This window comes from Pan troglodytes, chromosome 12 (genome assembly GCF_028858775.2).
Source record: "Pan troglodytes isolate AG18354 chromosome 12, NHGRI_mPanTro3-v2.0_pri, whole genome shotgun sequence".
In the NCBI taxonomy this organism is placed as follows: domain Eukaryota; kingdom Metazoa; phylum Chordata; class Mammalia; order Primates; family Hominidae; genus Pan; species Pan troglodytes.
Window position 1 is genome coordinate 55,781,699 of NC_072410.2, and position 19,332 is coordinate 55,801,030.

Consider the following 19,332-nt stretch of genomic DNA (forward strand, 5'->3'; position numbering starts at 1 on the left):
ACTAATACATACCTTGCTTTAAGTGGAAGAGACAGCTAGTTATTTAGGTAGGTGTCCTGCAATAGCTCTGTTGGTAGTAGTGTCTTGACATGTCGATGAAACTCATTCTGTTCGTGATTTCCATTGAGTAGCTGCTCCAAGTGTCATAAGACTTCCTGCCCTACAACTTCATCCTTTATACCTGCAGCATGGACATAAACTAAAGTAGAAGGGGAAATTATTGTTATTATTACTGCCAACAACACAGCAATAACAAATATTTATTGAACATTTCCTATGTTTTAGCCACTAAGATAAGCACTAGACACATATTGGTTCAAGCCACTAAGACTTAGAACAGCTCTATGTGGTAGATATTATAATCTTCAATTTACAAATGAAGAACCTGGGATTAGAAATGGATGGTACCTTGCCTAGGGTCATTCACTAATACATGGTAGACACGAGATTCTAATTCTGGCAAAGCCAAAACGAGGCCACATCAATGGGACAGCAGCATGGTATAGTGTTCCCAGGAAGACACCTTTCCAGATAACTGAGATTAATGCTTCAACTGCCAACATTTTTGGGAGGAGGACGGGCCCATATTTTTACACCATGTCTGAATATGGTCTTCGCAGTGAAGATAGCATCAAAATCTTTTTTGAAAACTTTTTTTCTTTTTTTTGGAGGGGCCTTGGAGATTGTCTGGTCTAACCCTCTAAATCTTCAGATGCCATGACTGACACAAACTCCCTTTGGCTATGATATAAATCAGCAATGCCCCAAAGGAGCAAAGTGATATGTAGGAACTTCTCTGCAGTAAATGACAACACATCACTATGGTCTTTTTTATTCTAAGTTTCTTTTGTTTATTTGTTTCCTGGTTTTCTTTCTTTCCTCTCATTTTCAAGTTGTCGTGTGTCACTTGCTCTGTTCCTAAAGAATGTGCCATTCACACCTTATGTTGCACTACTTATAATTTGCTATGAGATAGGAAACCAGGTAACTCTTTAAGACTGGGTGTCAAATAAGAGTGAATGAATTCTGAGCAAGGACCTAAGAAGAACTCTTGAAGAATGAAGTGCATATGCTTTTGCCAACAGATGTGGCTTCCATTTTGGTTTCCCTGATAGTTTTCAGTGATATCTTGGATAATTCAGTTTGTCAGAGAAATAAATGCCATATAAGTGAAAAATTGAATACTTTTAGAAGTGCACATCTCAAAAGAAGACATAAGTCATGCTTCCAAATAAATCTATTTCCTCTTCCAGTTTCCCCACAGCAATTCTTAGAGTTAGCCAGCTCCACCTGCTCTCTTTACGTTACTCTCTCCTGTCTTTTGTATAAGTATAGTCACATCATCCTTTACCCTTTCACTTCAGTTGTCATTTTCCAGCTGGAAAACAGCAAATTTGATCATTCATACAGAAACAGCGTCTGTTGCTAACCCCTCAAGCTGGTGTACTGGTTTCATTTCTTGCAGCCAAACATTCAGGAACATGTGTTTATATGTATATCTTTCCCTTTCTATTAGTAATAAGTGGGTCATTAAGGACTATATAATGAGAGAATGCAGTTTTCTGGCCTGATAAGTCCCCGAGCTTCATTACCAAATTCATCTTACATGTCAGCCATTAAATAGCTTGGCATTTTCCTCTCTCATCCATGCAGTATCATTTAATTTCATCTAAATGGAGTTTTCTCTATGGCCATAAACATCATCATCTTCATTGCCACCACCATCAAGAAGCATTTATTACCTGCTACAATGCATATGGTGCTATACTTGGTATGGTTCTACACAACTCCATCATCATGGCCCTCACCCATGGGAGTCCATGCAGCACAAGGGGACTACTCAAAATAGTGAGATTTGAGTTGAAGTCCAGATCCCCTGCCTCCCCCTCCCCCCGCACACATTGAACAGCTGGGTTAGCTGGAGCAGAGCATTTTCCCTTTCTGGGTCATGCCTTATCTGAAAATAAGACAATGAGTTACATTCTCTCTATGATTCTGCACACTGTAATGCAGATTCAGCTGCAGCCATTTTAAGAGGGGAGAAGATTGGTAGAGGAGCGAATTGGTCTGCAACTTTAAACAGCTGGCTATGCTCAGAGAGGTAATTAGCCACTGAGTCCCAGGTCAGAGTTGTCTATACAGAACTTTGATCATTTCCTTGAACTCAGTGTGGTTTCTCTATGTTCTCAACACCTTCTATCATTCTTATTCCACTATTTTTTTTTCTGGCCTTGGCTCCTTTTGCATTTTCTCTAATTCCTGGCCTTCTTCACACCAGGTCCTCAATCTCTGTTTTCTTACTTTTCCCAGGCACACACAGGGACTCTGTCCCAATTAGAAGACTAGCCTTAAATGGTTCTAAAAGGAAGCTCCTGAGGCCTCTGGGTCCCTACTCTGGAAACTATGTCTGATCATCTTGAAAGAGGGCTGGGACCGAGCCTGGTACATAGGTCATTCAGTTGAGTCACTAATCATTGCGCTGAGGATTGAAGACTGAGGCTCATCCCACAGAAAATGATCCTGGGCAAAGAAGTAGAGGAAATGGGAAAAGGAATCCCAAATGATTTTGAGAATAAATAATGATAGAGAAACATAGACAAGTCCAAATAGTGATTATAGAGACAGAAGTGGAAGCAAAAACCCAAAAAGCATGCCCACACTGGGCACACACAGGAACACAGGAGATGTGGGCAGCAGAAGAGAGAGAGAGCAAGGACTTAATGGATCCAGAAAGGAGTTCTGAGATTTATGTCCCAAAATGTACCTAGGGGCCAGGAGAAACATTTCATCCCATCCCTGCTTGTGTATAAATTAGGCTGAGTCAAAAGGCATAAAATCAGGTAGATAGTCCTGATGTATAAACCATAGCCGAATAGTAATAGTAACCAAATTATCCCCTTAATAATTGTAGTCGATTTGCATTAGCTCTTCATGACTTTGTGCTAATTGCTTGCTATGCATTATTTTCTCACAGAAATTACTCAACTACTTTTTTGTTGTTATTCTGGTAAAATATACATAATATACAATTTACCACTTGAACCAATTTTAAGCATACAGTTCAGTGGTATTAAGTACATCCACAATGTCATGCAGCCATCACCACTATCCATTTCTAAAACTTTATCATCATCCTAAACAGAAACTCTGTGCCCATTAAACAGTAACTTTCCATTTCTCCTTCCCTCCTACCTTTGCTAACCACTCTTCTACTTTCAGTTTCTATGAACCAACTACCTTTTAAGAGTAGCCATAAAGGTGGAGCTACATCATACTTAGTGAAGTTCTAAAGTCAACATGTAAAGCAGAAAACATAAACCATCCATATTCTTAAAGAAAAGGCGTAGGGAAGAAAGGTATCATGTTAATGACAGATAAAACATTTCTCAAAAAGAAGGGCCCCGCCAGTTGACCTCCATCACTGGTCAGTGGATCCCCAGGTATAAATAGCAGCTTATGCATTTAGGATCCTATTGCACAAAAGTGTACACTGTATCTTTAGACAATAGAAGCACCCTAAGCTAGTTGAAATGCTTATATCACAAGAGGACCTCAGGAAATAAGACAAAATAAGGAAAAAGCAGATTCATATCTCCTGTCTCATGTTTACCAGGGAAAATATATATTGAGTTCAATGGCAGATGGAATCATTCTTGCAATTTAAATTATTGTTCTCTTCCCTCATCTTTTAACAAGCATATAGTGTTGAATTCTTTTACGCTGAGTGTGTAGGGTTTAATTCATTACTATTATTACCCTTTTTATATTGGTGAGGCATAAATAAGCTAAGAAATTTCCCCAAATTCACAAAGCTTCATGAATACTTAAATTTGTACCTTTAACCATTGCCCAATATTGCCAAATAGTTATGTATTCAAGCAAATTAATTTTTTTCAATATTCAATTTTTTATTTTCTTTTTAAAATTAATCAGGGAGTCTATTGACCAAGAAAGCTTATAAGAGGCACTTCTGAGTGTTACTCTAAAATTTCACATCCGTTTTTTTCAAACTACACAATATGTAAATCTCTGGACTCCAGGGGCCAATTGTAAATTGGTTTCAAATACCACAGAGCACATAAATCTTCCTCCTCCCTTCTTCATCTCCCGCACCCCATAATCTACTCACTCTTTGACCTCCCTACAAGAAGCATGACTGCCTTAAATTTAGAGTTTTCCCTTTCATTAAAAAATGCACACTTTAAACCCTAATCTTATTTCAGAGAGGGGGTTGATCAGCCTTCTTAGTGAGCTTGGTTACTGCCTCAGGTGAGAGGCAGCCCACAAGGAAGTATACTGCCAGGCAAACACCACTGATTGGAAGTTGGAACTTAGAACATTCAGGAATGATTTAGGAATGCAGACCAATTTTACTTATTTGAACTAGCCTAGGGGAAGGTCAGGCTGAAACCATTAAAAAATCTAGATAAGGAAATATTTTGAAGAAATACTGTTTTACGACTCCCAAATACCCACAATAATTTCAGCTCGTCTAGGTCTATCCATTCATGCTATTGCTGACTGAAAGTTCTTAAGGAACTGCTTTGAGAAATAGATGAGACTAGTTTCTAATTAGCATAGCTGTTATAAATGAAGGTAGGTTATTTAAGTGCTTGAAAACAATTTTTTTCCTAAGTAATCTTATTTATGCTACTAATTTGTACTTTTTTTGTAAAAAACAAACAAACAAACAAAACAAAACAAAAAAAAACAGTATGCTGAGTAAAGGTAAATTTTAGCCAAAAGTAATATAGTTTCATCACTGCATAATTAACCTTAGCCCAGTGCAGAATAGCCTTGCTCCAAGTTTCAATTACGTTATAGCTAAAGTCACATAAGTAAACATATGATTAATTAAAGAGCAAAACTCACTTCTACAAAATAATGACTTATTCTGGAGAAAAATAAAACAAAAAGAAAGGTGATTCTTGGGGTGGTATGTATAAAATACATAGAGTTAATGATTAAATAAAAAAACTTTTTCCCAAATGAAGAATCCTATCTTCAGCCAAAATGAGAATAGTACAAAAGGGTTTAAGCATATTCATTATTTTCCCATTTGGAGAAGTCCTCTCTTTCGTATTATTTATTCCATTTTCAAATTCCATGCTCCAAAACATAAATGTGATTTTCACTGATGCTCTTCAACTTTGTCAGGCCACCCAACCCCCTTCTCTTCCTTCCTAAATTTAATTAAAACCAACATTCAGGCATACTGGAGAGAAACATAACACAAAGAAAAACAATTTTTAAAAGCCCACATTAATCATGAGCTTTAGAGAAAGTCACCATAAATAGGATGTATCTAGCCAAATGACAAGCTCCAACCACTTAAGAAAAATGTCTTTCCAGCTGCAAGGATACCAGTGTTACTGAAGAACATAGTTCTTTTGTTCTATAAATTCCTCATTTTCATATGAAGTTACCATGTTTCCTACCTTGATATAGAACAATGTATATTCAAAGTTGCTTCATCTACCATATAATCTCATGAAAGCCGAGTTTTATTTTATGGTGTTGCCAGGCACAGAGGAAGGAAAAGCCAGTACCTACTATGTGCCAAGCAAAATGCTTGACATTCTAGATGTTACTTCCTTCAACAGTCCCATCATCCCTATGAAGTTACTCAAGTCTTCTCACCTTGAGCTGGAACTCTGAACCCACAGAGGTCCTACTATCCCAGAGGTAGGACCTACTTTTTTGCCTGCAGAGTTGCAGAGACATACTTAAGAACATCAGACCCTCACTGTCTCCTTCCACATTTTGCACATAAGTCTTTGTGGTCGTTTCATTTCAACCATTCCACTAAGAAGCATTTTGATCAAAATGAATAGAAAAATATAAAAAGATGGCCAATGGCAGAAACCTCAATGGTCAACCTCAAATGGTTGACTAAAATGGAAAGAAAAAGGCAGGTTAATTAAGATTACTACAGAAGGCTGTCTGATGAACAGAGATCAGAATTATTCATGGTCAAAACATTCACCCAACTGCTCCTTGCCTTGGTTTACCTCAAATGTAAAAAAGGTAATAACATGGCCTATATACCATTCTTAAGAGTATGGGAGAAAGTTATATAATTGTCATAGATAACTAGGTTTGTCCGAAGTAAAAGGAAAATATATAAATTATTAAGTTTTTACTATAAGTCACCTCCTGTGGAGCATTTTGTATATGGTTTCTTAATCTGTACCACAGACAAGTGAGATGGGTGTTCTCATCCTCATTTTACAGATGAAGAATCTAAAGCAAAGAGTTTAATTCCTTGACCAATATTAGACTACTAATAAATGATAGAGCCAAGATTTGAATATAGATTTTTCTGATACCATTTCTCTGTCTACACCTGGCTCTTCCTCTCTTACCATTGATGGTTCTGAAGAGAACTCACAGCGTCATGGTGAGGTACCACATAGAGTGAGAGGACTGTCACATTGCTAATTCTCACCTATGAATCATGTTTACTCTGTCCTAAAATGTCACGAATATATTGTCACCTTCATTGACACCTCACTGGATATGAGCTACAAAATGTTAAGGATTTTAAAATTTTTCTTTTTTCTTTGTTATCATTTTGTTCCCTTATGTATCCCAAGGATTAACAACAATGCCCAGCATGTGGCAGGTGCTCAGTATGTTTTTATCTAATGGATGCATTGAATAAACTCCTAGTCTGACCTGAGCTCCATGACAGTATTTGATATTGGTCTAAATCATATTGGTAACTCAATCATTGTATCTGTGCATGACTTGCATTTTTGAGCTCTGAATCAGGTAAGCTATTCCTCATTAGCCTTCCTATTTCTGTCTTTCTAACCTTCCCTACAAATTCCACCAACCTTGTTTAAGATGGTTTAGACTCCAAATTCAAGACTGTACTTGTTCATATGCATCAGCAGCCCTTCAGGACCATGTTTCCAATAAAATACAAGCTCCCTAAAGATAGATGTACGTTGTAAGTTTAGGAGCCCACATGCTGCCTTGGGAAAAGTCATATACACATTCTACCTCATATAAGAAATGTATAATTAATTTGGGGTCCTAAGATACCCTAAACTTTAACTCTTTCTCTTATGAATTCTAAGCCTTAATGATGACACATTACACTGTCTTGGGAGAGTAGCTGAATAGCTGGAACACTGAACCGCCTCCAGCTGGCTTCTAAAACTTAGCCCATTATTTCTGATTCCAGCCAGCCTCTTTTCAATATTCTTTAATCTTCCTTCTCCTAGCAGTCAGCCAGCCAACCACAAAGTGCCAAACTTTGCAGGCATGAACTTTCCCCCTGTCAGTCCTGTGAGAAGGTCTCTTGTCATTTGTTTTAGACATACACATTGTGTATGATTTTCTCACACTTATCAATTTGCCAAACATGCATGCATGAAGAGTGGAGGTAAAAGATTAAAGCCACTCAAGTAAAGAGAGGACAATCTGACACAAATAAACTCTATCCTATGGCCATGTGTCTGATCTTTCCCAACAATGTGCCATATAAACTTACCACTTCCAGTTTAAGAAGCACAACTTATAAACAAAATCATATGAACAGCAAGTGCTTAGCATGGTATCAGGCATACAGCATGTGCTCAATAAACACTCAATTTATGAATTTATGAACATCAAACTATTTGTTCAAAATTGCAGCCCTTTGGGACCAGTGTTGCATGCTATATTTATCCAAAGACGTGGCCTCCAAACCTTTTCCATTAGATCCCCAACCAAAATAGTGTTTGAGCAGGCAGTGCCACAGGTACTACTGTACATAACAATAATATATCATGTTCTTTATAAAGCATATACAGAATTATAACAGTAGAATCAGATAAAAAAAACATATAAATAGAAGTTTTAATATTGACCCCAACAAATAAAGTGTCCTGAAGTGGATGATACTATCATATATCACCTCAAACCCATGGTATAACTTCAAAATCTGTTATTTTTGGAATATCCAAATCAATAGAAGAGAAACATTAAAAAATGAATAAAAAGTCATCAAAATGGCTAAACACATCATATTTTGTTTTAGAATGTTTTCAACCTAACATTTATACTATAAAGATGCCTAAAATTCTAGAAATTCACTTCAAACTAATAAAATAATATTGTGAAATCTTAATTTAGGAAGAGCTGGGAAACTGACCGTTTTTTCTATTCCTCTCATTAGATTCATATCTTTAAGCTACTAATTTTTAAAAAATAGAATAGCAGAAAAATGAAACTTTTTAAGAAAATTCAGTATTTCTCTATTGCAAGAGAAACTAGTTCTTAATTTTCCTTTAAGTGGTGGAATTCATGGACAACAGGAATAAATAGAGGAAGTGAGATGTCAAAAAGGGAGGAAATTAGCACACCATTTTATGTCAAAGGGTCATATGCTGACTATCAATCAGTTCAAAAGCCAAAATTCTTAGCAATCCATTGACTGAAATAGTTCAGAACTCTGTCGACTGTTAGAATCAGAAGTACCTTCAAATTCAACTGGCCCAAACACCGCTTTTTACAGGTCAAGGGACCAAAGTCCCAAGGCATTAACAGACACATTTAGTGGTAGAACTGGGATTAGAACTCACATGCCTGATTCATAATATAATTCACTATGCCATGCTGCCTGAACAGTGACTTGCTTTAAAAAATGATTCATAATTGCAATTTTTTTTGAGTGCCACTTGTCCAAGTGCTTCATAAATTTGGGTTTAATCATTCCAACTACCCTATAAGTTGGGTTATATTACTGTATGTATTAGTTCATTTTCACACTGCTGATAAAGACATACTCGAGACTGGGTGACTGACAAAGAGGTTTAATAGACTCAAAGTTCCATGTGGCTTGGGAGACCTCATAATCATGGTGGAAGGTGAAAGGCACGTCTCATATGGTGACAGTCGAGAGAGAATGAGAATCAAGCAAAAGGGGGAACCCCTTATATCATCAGATTTTGTGAGACTTATTCACTACCATGAGAAAAGTATGGGGGAAACTGTCCCCATGATTCAATTATCTCCCACTAAGTCCCTCCTACAATATGTGACAATTATGGGAGCTACAGTTCAAGATGAGATTTGGGTGGGGACACAGCCAAACCATATCCCTGTATTATTCCCCTTTCAGAGATGAAGAAACTTAGGACCAGAGAAGCAATTTGTCCAACGGCGCACAAGTGAAAGAGCCTGGACATTTACTATTACCTCATCATTTTACTCTCAAAAAGAGAAATTTTCAAATTCTAACCAAATCCAAATTATGTAACAGTGGGTTGTCAGAATAGGTGTTTTTATTGGCTAAAATATTACAATGACTTTTATTCCTTTCAGACAAATATTTAAATAATATTACTCCAAAGAACCCTGTCATGTACAGTCCTGAGAAAATCTAGGCTCCAAAGTGATATCCATCATCATCATTTTTAAAACCGAAGCGGCAAAATCTGAGGGTGACACTATCACTGTAGTTCACCACTTTCCTCCTGCTCTCATGACTGCCTGCGTGACACTATCAACCAAGACTTGGATATTACAACCTGGCTCTGAGCAGTAGTATAGTAGAAACACAACTTTGCTGTCCAGTAGATTTGGAAAGTTTAAAGAACAACATCAAGATACCAGCACTATACTTCCCTCTCTTCTGCAAAGCATTCAGCTTATCAAAAGAATGTTGATTGTTTACTTCAATTTCATAACTGACTTCATTGAGATACTGATAAACAAGGTCCAATCTGTGATGACCCCTCATCCAAACATTTTATGTTTAAATGTCTTTCCCCAGGGTTTAATGCAGAAAATACTGAAAGAAAAAAAAAGTCATCTCTCCTTTCTCAACCAACCAAAAGAGTTGTTTTGAAACTGTGTCTTTTAGAATCACAGCACTGATGGGAGTAGCTCAGGGACCCCTGGAAGAAGACTAAGGAAAGGATTCAGGGACTCTCAGCACCCTTAAAGAGAACAGCATTACCTATATTTATATTTTGTGTTCTACAATTTGAAAAAATGAGTATGAAAACTCCTCCTAATAGTGCCTTGGAATCTTCATCCCCCTAAGCAGTTAAACTGCATTTTCTGTGTACATGCCTGAGGCTCATCTTTAATGTACTTAGCACTATCTTGTATTCATGCCCCATATGAGGAAGCAGATGTTGGGCTGGCATATGGTGCCCACTCATAAATTTCTCTAACTTTCCCTGGTGTATAAGTCACAGGCAATGAAGGGTTCCAGTGACCAGTCTTCATAGCTCTCCCCAAGGAGCTCTGGAGCACTGGTCCCATTTGTTCACCTCGGGTGGGTGAGCCCATGCTTTGGGCATCCATCCACTAATAGCAGGCCCAGATGGAGGCAGTTGAGAGGCCAGCAGGCTGGATCCAGCTCTGAGAGCTGCACTCAGCATCCCACCTGGGAAAGCCAGGGCTGCAGAAGCATTTGGTCCTCCATAGCATGCAGATGGTGTTGGGAGGGATTGAGCCGAAGGTCTCAGGTGCATGGGGTATTCAGAACTGAGTTGCAGTGAAAAAAGTAGGTGAATGACAAAGAAGGGAAGTACCTGTTAGTAGATCCTGATGTGAGGGCTCGCAAATCCAAAGGTGGCTATGAAGAGCAAAGGAAGGGAGGCCTCTCCTGGTATAAAAATGAAAGCTACCCTCATTCACCCACTTCCTTATGAAAACTGCAATGGCACAAATGATCTGATTGTATGTGATCCTGCACTTGCACATATTTTGTCTTTAATTTGATTTTTTTTCTCTTATCTGTATCAAAAATAATTTGAGAACATGAACCACATCTTCTAAAACTTCTCCTCCTTTCCAAAGCACCTAGCACCATACCAGGGGCACGCTATGCACCCAGTAATCACGTATGGGATGAATGACAGATTGATGGTCACTACCACTGACCTCCCTCACATCAGCAGCAGCAACCAGTACTGGTGTGACACTCCATTATGTCTGTCCAGTCCCAGCTGATAATTTGCTTCCACACGCATTGCCTGATAGACTATTATGCCTATTTTAAAGAAAATAGCACTAAAACCATTGTTTAGGTGGTTTGTCCAAAGCCATTGAGCTTTTAGACACAAAATGTAGAATTCTTGTTTTCTGACTCATATCCCAGCTGTAACTACATTTAACCTGAACTTTGTAATTCTAGAATAAAGTAATTCTATAATTTTTTGAAAGTTATTTTTTCTTTAAAAGGAATGTCAGGCAGGTAAAAAATCACATTTATGTATTTTAGAGGTAGGATAATATCGTAAGTACTGCTGAAATTAAGGTCAACTATGTGTGGATCCGTATTCAGCCCTCTATCCTTCTACCCATCTGTCCTGTTATTGTACCTCTTCTGTGCTGGAAGCCGACCCTGTGAAGTCCCATGAGAACAGAGAGGTGTATACGTCAAACAGGAAAAAAGGTGTTGAATGACAGAATAGTCTGTACGATCAATGAGATTGTAAAGGAAGATACTGCCATCTCTGACAAGCCAATGAGGGAAGGGCTATTCAGGGTGTGACCACTGGGCTGAATACCATAGGAAGCAGAGGAAGCAATGCTATTGAGTTGCAGGCAAAGGAACAGCATACACCAGAGGTGAGGTATGAAGGAGAGTGGCATTTTTTATTAACTATGGGTATATTTCCCATTCTTCACTTTGACCTTTTCCCTCTTTACCTGTCAATTCTTCTTAAAATTCAATCAATCAACAAATATATATTGGATATTTACTCCATGCTAGATATTGGTATTCCTTTATTTTCTACCTCAATTTCTTATCACCCTATACCTGGATAACTGCAATTGCTTTTCCTAGGGAGCCTACAGCCCCTGGTCATTGAAGACAGAATCAGTGAATAAATATTGATGTTTAGTTATGTGAGTCACACTATGTTAGGTACTATGCAAGGCATAAAACTACACAAAGCAACCTCCCTGTCTTCAAGGAGCTTGAATTCTTATAGGGGAGATAAAGCAAGTATGAAAATAACTGTGATTTATGGCATAATATAAGTGCTGCATGAGAGGTATAAAATGAATTACATGCATTTGCACAGTGTAGAACTCCATTATGACATGGTTCATTAGTATATGTATTTGGATATACTATAAATCAACTCTTGATACAAACAGAAATAATGAACAAATCAATTAGAAGGCAGGAAGCCCTTTTTCCCAGATAAAGCCCAGATAGAAGAACTGAGTTTCAAGTTAAGCATCATCTTTGATAGCTTCATAGCTCTTCTCAAGATTCAAGACAATGGGACTGTGGCAGCTGATGGAAGAGGGAGCTGAAATGGTAAGTTCAGCAAGTTGTTATCAATGGCAGGGTAAAAGGAGTATGTGAAGTTTCCCTACAATGTCACGCATGGAAGGTCTGTTCTCATGTTCTCTAATCGTTCCATCATCCATTACTCATTTATTTATAAAGCGAGACACCCAAGAGACATTTTTGCCACTGGCTTATCCTTCTCCCACCACAAACTATTACCAAACTTACCTCTGAATTATGTTTTGACTTCATTCACTTTTTTCCCATCTCTGTGGCTACTCCTCCTATTTAGAATACTGAACTGTAATTTCTTCCTAAGAGGTCTCCCCACAGCCACTCTGATTACTCCAGAATCCATTTCCCATACTGAGTGATCTTTAAAAATGGAAATATGACTATGTTACCCCCATGGTTATGACATTTCCATGGTTTCATGTTGCTCTGATAATAAAACCAAAATCATTAGCATGACCTCAGGTCTTGCTGTATATCTCACTTAACCTGTCTTGCTAACCTCATTACCTTTCTCCCCAAGCTTCCTTTAATCCAGCCACAATGGCCCTCCTTTGGTATCAAACATGGCAGGCTCCCTCCTGGTGCAGGGCATGAGCTCATGCTGTTCTTTTGAACTGGCAAAGTCACCTCCTCCCTCCTGGGACTACCCTCCATGACTCCTGGCTCACCTAGACCCATTTTTGACATCTCAGTTCAACTAAAGTCTCACTTGCTTAGAAAGGCTTCCCTGATCTCGAGCATCACCCCTCATCTTCAGTTTCAGATACAGTCTCTGAGTTTACGTTCTCCTTAGGACTGTGTTTATTCTCAGTTTGTAATTAAACATTTATCAATATGATTATTTAACATCTATACATCTGTCTTTCCATGCAGATTGTAATCTCTATGAAAACAAGGGCTACATTTATTTTATTTTATTTTAGACAGTCTTGCTCTGTCACTCAGGCTGGAGTAAGTGACCCAATCTCAGTTTACTGCAACTTCCACCTCCTGGATTCCAGCGATTCTCCTGCCTCAGCCTCCCGGTTAGCTAGGACTACAGGTGCATGCCACCACACCCAGCTAATTTTTCTTGTATTTTTAGTAGAGAGAGGGTATAACTATGTTGGCCAGGTTTGTCTCGAGCTCTTCACCTTAAGTGATCTACCCGCCTTGGCCTCCCAAAGTGTGGGATTACAGGTGTGAGCCACCATGCCTAGTCTACATATGTTTTTGCTTCCCATTTTATCTCCAGTGACAATCACAGTACTTGGCACATTGCTGGTGCTCAATACAAACATGTGAAATGAATAATTGAGTCTTAAGTGAATGTAAGCCCAAGAAAGAGGAGATTATGAGAAATCCTGTTAGACGTGGTGGAGTCCAGGTAGACTGATCTGGGCGAGGATCTGGGAAGGACAGGCTTCTTTGAAAAGAGGTATTTGTTTTCTTCTTTTAATTGCATCATCTTATGTTACAATGATGGTCACTAAAAGGTTATTGTGAGAGTGGACTCCTGACAGCCACATTTTATCAGGCATTTCAATGCATGTAATTATGATCTAGGGGTATAATTGTGGCCAAAGTCTTGCCAAATCCAGGTAATGAGGAATCACAGGTTCTGGTGCTTAACAGGGAGAAAAAAGCAGCTGCAGCCTGTGCCACCAGCACTCCATGTAAGCATCTCTTCACCTGAACTTCAAGGACATGAAGAGATGCTTCTTTTGCAGTAACTTACTGTTTTGTTTTGGTTTTTTAATAAAAATAGTACACAGTCAATTCAAACAATACAAGCAATAATAAATAACAAAAATGCACTGCTCAGGGATGCTACTGCTAATGTTTTGGTAAACATCTTCCTATAGATAGATGTATATGTTTTAACATAAATAAAATGACATTTTGTATCAATCAACAAGCTGTAAAATGGATGGATCATCCATTTAGACATGGCACTGATTAGTTTTACTGAAAGTCATAATGGATATGGTTCTGAAGTTGTTCTGAGGATAAACATGGTGGAGGTAACATTCTTAGCCAAGTCAAGGAAGCTGTAGATTTTCTGACTATTCTGATTCAAACCCTCCAAGCAGTGCAACTTCTAAAGAAACCCAAACTCTTTATAATGGAAACATCCCGAAGTGGTAAAGAGATAATAAAAGAGTAGGGAGATCCTGATGTCACCCGTGACAGGCCTTCTGTTAATGCCTAGGCTGGAAAACCAAAGCTTGAAAAAGATTCTGGGTGGGTGGCGAGGAAGGCAAAGACCGTAACAAAGTTCTGTGTGCATATTCAATTTGGACATTCCCCATGATCACTGCAGAATTTCAAGGCAAGAAGTTTGAAGAAAAATTAGCAATTCATTAGCAGCCAAGTTTAAAAAGTCACTATACTCACTGTCTAATGAGGCTTTACAGTCTAAATCTCCAAGAAAGAAACAAAACATCTCCATTAACTGGTGACAAACATCCCTGTGCAGTTCTGGCACCGAGGTTGTGCTGACTGCTGACACTTGAGAGTGGGTAGTGATTCATATTATGAAAAGAACTAGATTTTTTTTTAAGAGATGCAACTTGGTAACTAATTTTTGTATCTCCCTGCCAGTGTAACCGTTTGAATGTTAATTTAATTTTACAGAATATCATTTATGTAAATGTAATTAGAAGGGAAACATGATCTGGAGATGCACAGCACCAAAGAAAATTTATTACTCCAAGGGGTATTGCTCTAATCATTCAACTGCAATATTGAGTTTCCCTAGATTTAATCTAAAAGCAATAAATTACAAAAGGCTAATGCCCTGCCCAACAACAAGCTGTCATGAACCCAAGTTGCAGGAGGAAACCAGAAAGAGGAAGAGAGGGAAAAAAGCCTGAAGTTTACTTCAGCAACAGGCTATCACCAGGTGCATATTTCCTGACATAAAACTCAGTAGAGATAGCATAGCTAGAAATAATTAAAAGCTTCATTTCCTAAACAGGAAGAAAATGGTGACTTCCAACCTCTCACTGCTTTTCCCTCCAGAAATTTGACCAGAGCTCTTTGCTTGTTGTTAAACATTATTATAAGTGCTTGAAGTTCAGGGCTTCATGTTCCCCAACAACAGAGAGAGAGGGGGGAATCCAGCCAGGATGAAACTGCCCCAACTTTTCACCTTATGGTTGTGCTGTGCTTTTGCAGAGAAGAGGAAAAAACACAGTCTGATTAATGTCAAGGTCCATATTGCATTCCATTGCGTGCATGCCTGAAAGCCAGTTCTCCCGGGGCACCTTGCCAACACAGAGAAGCCAAGCCTGCTAAAAGGAAACGCTCTTCAGACTCCTCTCCTCTTCATGCTGAGTAAAGGGTTGTGATGGAAAGAACTTGGGGTCTTAGGTGATCTCCCTGTTGCGTAAGCCCCACATGTGAACTTGAACATGGTTGAGACTATCTGGTCCTATGAGTGTGCTCAACAATTGCCATGAGAGAAAGAGAAATAAAATCATCAACCTGGCTGTACGAAAATAAAATCATCAACCTGGCTGTGCACAAAATGTTGCACAACCTGGCTGCACCTTAGTGAGGTGTTCTTAAAATACCATTGCCTGGATTCTACCGCAGAACAATTAAATTGGGATTTCTGTGGTTAGGATTCAGGCATGGACATATTTTAAAAGCTCCCCGGGTAACTTTAATGTGCAGTCTACAAAGAGAATGACAGCCCTAGATAAAGGTTGAAGACATGCAATGGAACGTGCAGTTTTAAAGGGAGTCTCTGTTCAATAGGTCACTGTGTCCCAAAATCATTCTAGTGGGTGGGGATTTCTTACATGGGACAAATGTAAAGAAGGAATGTATTTACTCATACGAAATAGATAATTGCAGCTGGTCAGATATGCAGCTGAGGTTATCAGGTAAAACCATATCATCTCAATGGGATTTTAAAACCTAAATTATAAAATCCTTTTATTGTTGTCACTATTTTCTTTATCTAACAAAGGACATAGTAGTATCACCTACCTCATCTTTCTTAAATTGGGAATTTGAACATCATAATCACACTGCATTTCTAAAAAAAAAAAAAATCCTAATCCTAAAAGAGGTTCTACATTTCTTTCATTATCCAGAAACCTCTTGGCTCTGTGTGTTTAGATATTTTTTTGTCTTGGTATTCTACATACTGATTGGGCTGTTTAATTCAGAGAAAGGTATGCAATCTAAGGTAAATGAATATTTTTAGAGTTCAACGATAGAACATCCTTTTTACCAGACCTGTTAAGACTGCCTCAATTCTCTTATTCTCCATTCTATCTTAAGATAGAAAAAGTACCCTTTCTCTATGGTTATTGAGAAGAATTATGGCCATTGAGAAGAAAAAGAGAAATGTCAAGGTACTACAAATGGGAAACACCCAAATAATATAAACAGACTTTGTTATCTTAAATCATTTTTGGAATAATGAAGGATAAACATAAATACATCCATCTACAATTATAGTACAGATAGGTCTTAATAAGTTGTCTAAGTTTACGTAGCTAGTAAATAATGGATTTGCAATTTGAGACTCAAGAAATGCATCCACCCAAAACTCAAAGGTAACTGAAAAGTTGGAATGGTTAATCACAGAGAGTAGCCTTTGAATGGATCCTTAAATGAAAGAGGCCAGCCAAATGAAGATCATCTGAAGAACAGTGAGAAAGAGCCTTCTAGCAAAAGCAACTTCTAATGCAAGGACCTGAAGTGGGAACACACCGGAAGTGAAGGTCAAGAGAGAAAGCCAGCAGGCTGGGGGAAGCCCCACTTATCGATGCCATCATTGTCCACTTGCAGGATAGCACCAGAGACTGGTAAGGGCCACATCCTCCAGAAAGTACAGGTGACCACCTTTCATTCCAAAAGGAAAGGCCTTTTTATTCTTTTGGCATTTCAACCGTTACTGTGTAAGGTAATTACTAGCTGGCTAACGTTTGAGCAGGATTGATAGGTTCCATTTAGGTCAGCATTTGGCTTATGCTTTCCTACCCCAGAAAACCTGTCTAGGTCAGTAGGTTATAGGGCAAATAAATGCCGCAGCATGTCAGAATTTTTTATTCCTTTTGCATTCTTGGCCTCCTTATTTGAGGTACAGGAGTCAGCCTGGAAAGCTGATGATGTGGCCCTTGGTCTGGTGCTGCACTTATTAATACTTAGTGACTAGATCAAGGTAACAGTAGTACTTGCAGTATCAAAAGATACCTCTAAACACTTTATTTAGGACAAGAACTAAAAATTTTAAAGGTACAATAAAAGTATTTATTTTATAAATTGTATTGCCTTTTAAAAAGGTGGAATTAATAAAAACAAGGTACACCTTGGGGAGATGGAGTTGGGTGGAATTTTTAAGGAGCAAAATAGCCATTTTTGTATATTGTTTCCTTCTATCAAGGAGATACATTTTGATATCATAACAGTAAATCCCTAAATCTCAAAATATGAGGGGAAAAGCAAACTAGGAAATATTTCACTTTTCGGTTGATGTGGTATGCATTTGATTCAAGTCCACTAGCAAGTTTATTTAAAACTACCAGTACGTTGGGCATGGTGGTTCACTCCTGTAATCCTAGCACTTTGCAAGGCTGAGGTGGAAAGTGGGAGAGGATCACTTGAGCCCAAGAGTTAGAGACCAACCTGGGCAATATAGTGAGTATCTGTTTCTATGAAAAAAAGAAAAAGAAAAAAATTTAAAAATTAGCTAGACATGGTGGTGCATGCCTACAGTCCCAGCAACTCAGGAGGCTGAGGTGAGAGGATCACTTAAGCCCAAGAAGTCAAGGCTGCAGTGAGCTGTGATTGTGTCACTGCACTCCAGCCTGCGTCAAACAGTGAGACCCTGTCTCAAAAAACAACAACAACAACAACAACAAAACAAAACAAAACAAAAAAACTACCAGTAATCTGAAAACTCCACCTGAATCTCTAGAGCTCATTTTACCTGATCTCAGAAGTTCAAACCTGATAAAAAGTTAAAATAATCCTGAAACTCAAGTTTAATTGTTAGAGCCTAATCAATCTTTAGGTTATAGAGGTAGCCAAAGGGATGGCATGTGACCCAGATCTAGAGGTTATTGACTAAAACTTGTGCCAAACACTGTAGTTTTCATTATCCCAGGACCTTCCTATAATATATTTATTTATTATAATTTCTCAATTATTCATTCTAGCAAGGTTTATAGTGACAAAACAGCCACTAATGAGAAGGCAAAATGTAATTCCTTAGGAATCTCATTTTTATCTGATGTTAATTAATGCCCACTTATAAATTGTGACTTAACCATAAAATTCACTTGGTGCTTGAATTTAATCTTTCATATTTATTGAAAAATTAGAAAAAAATATCTGCTCTGAGGTAGCCAGGTAAGTCCAATATGCTAGTTTTATAAACATTTGAACCTATAACAGGTTTATTTCTTGGTGTGAATTATCTGAATTTCCTCCATGAGTAATATTTGTGGCATGGCAACAGATAAGAGTTTGAAGGCTGGAGGGATAAGTATCACTCTTTTCTTCACTCTGAGAGGCAGCTCTCTGTCAAGACTGCAATATTTTTAAATGTTGACAAGCATGTACACTCTAACACATGCCTTTTGCCTGGCTCATTATGTAAATTATATTCATGTAATGCATCACTCGGGTATTCAGGTGCAAGCCCATGGTGTCTAATACAAGTCCTCCTTGTCAGGAGCGGCAGCAATGTACATTTTCAGTAAAGATAACCGATCAGGGGGAAAAATAACTGCTATTTTCAATCAGAACCATATAAAATGCCCTTAGTCCAGAAAAGATGTGATGCCAGGCTAAGGCTCTAAAATACGTCTCTGACCTTATTATCCAGGCTCCTGTGTTAAATATAGTGGCTATAATAGAATTTTTATGCCCTAGTTTCTGACAGGTTGAATGTTGCTTAGTGATCCAGGAGTGGAAAATGGCTGCCTGCATTCAAAGGAGATCATAGATTACAGATATTTCCTGGGCATTATGACCAGAGGATGCTGTTGCAATGCCTCACAAAAGAGAGACAGCCTCCTAACCCCTGTAATTGGAGCAGGACTGCATTCGTTACCGATTGC

At 38.3% G+C, this 19,332-nt stretch overlaps 1 long non-coding RNA gene across 9 annotated transcripts in view; it reads right to left on the reverse strand.

Annotated features, from left to right (window-relative positions):
* LOC104005001 (uncharacterized) overlaps positions 1–19,332 on the reverse strand; it is a 556,115-nt gene that overhangs the window by 299,951 nt on the left and 236,832 nt on the right. For all 9 annotated transcript variants that reach the window (XR_010149116.1, XR_010149118.1, XR_010149114.1 and 6 more), the window contains one exon: positions 13–199. This is a non-coding gene — a long non-coding RNA (uncharacterized LOC104005001). The remainder of the gene's footprint in view (positions 1–12; positions 200–19,332) is intronic.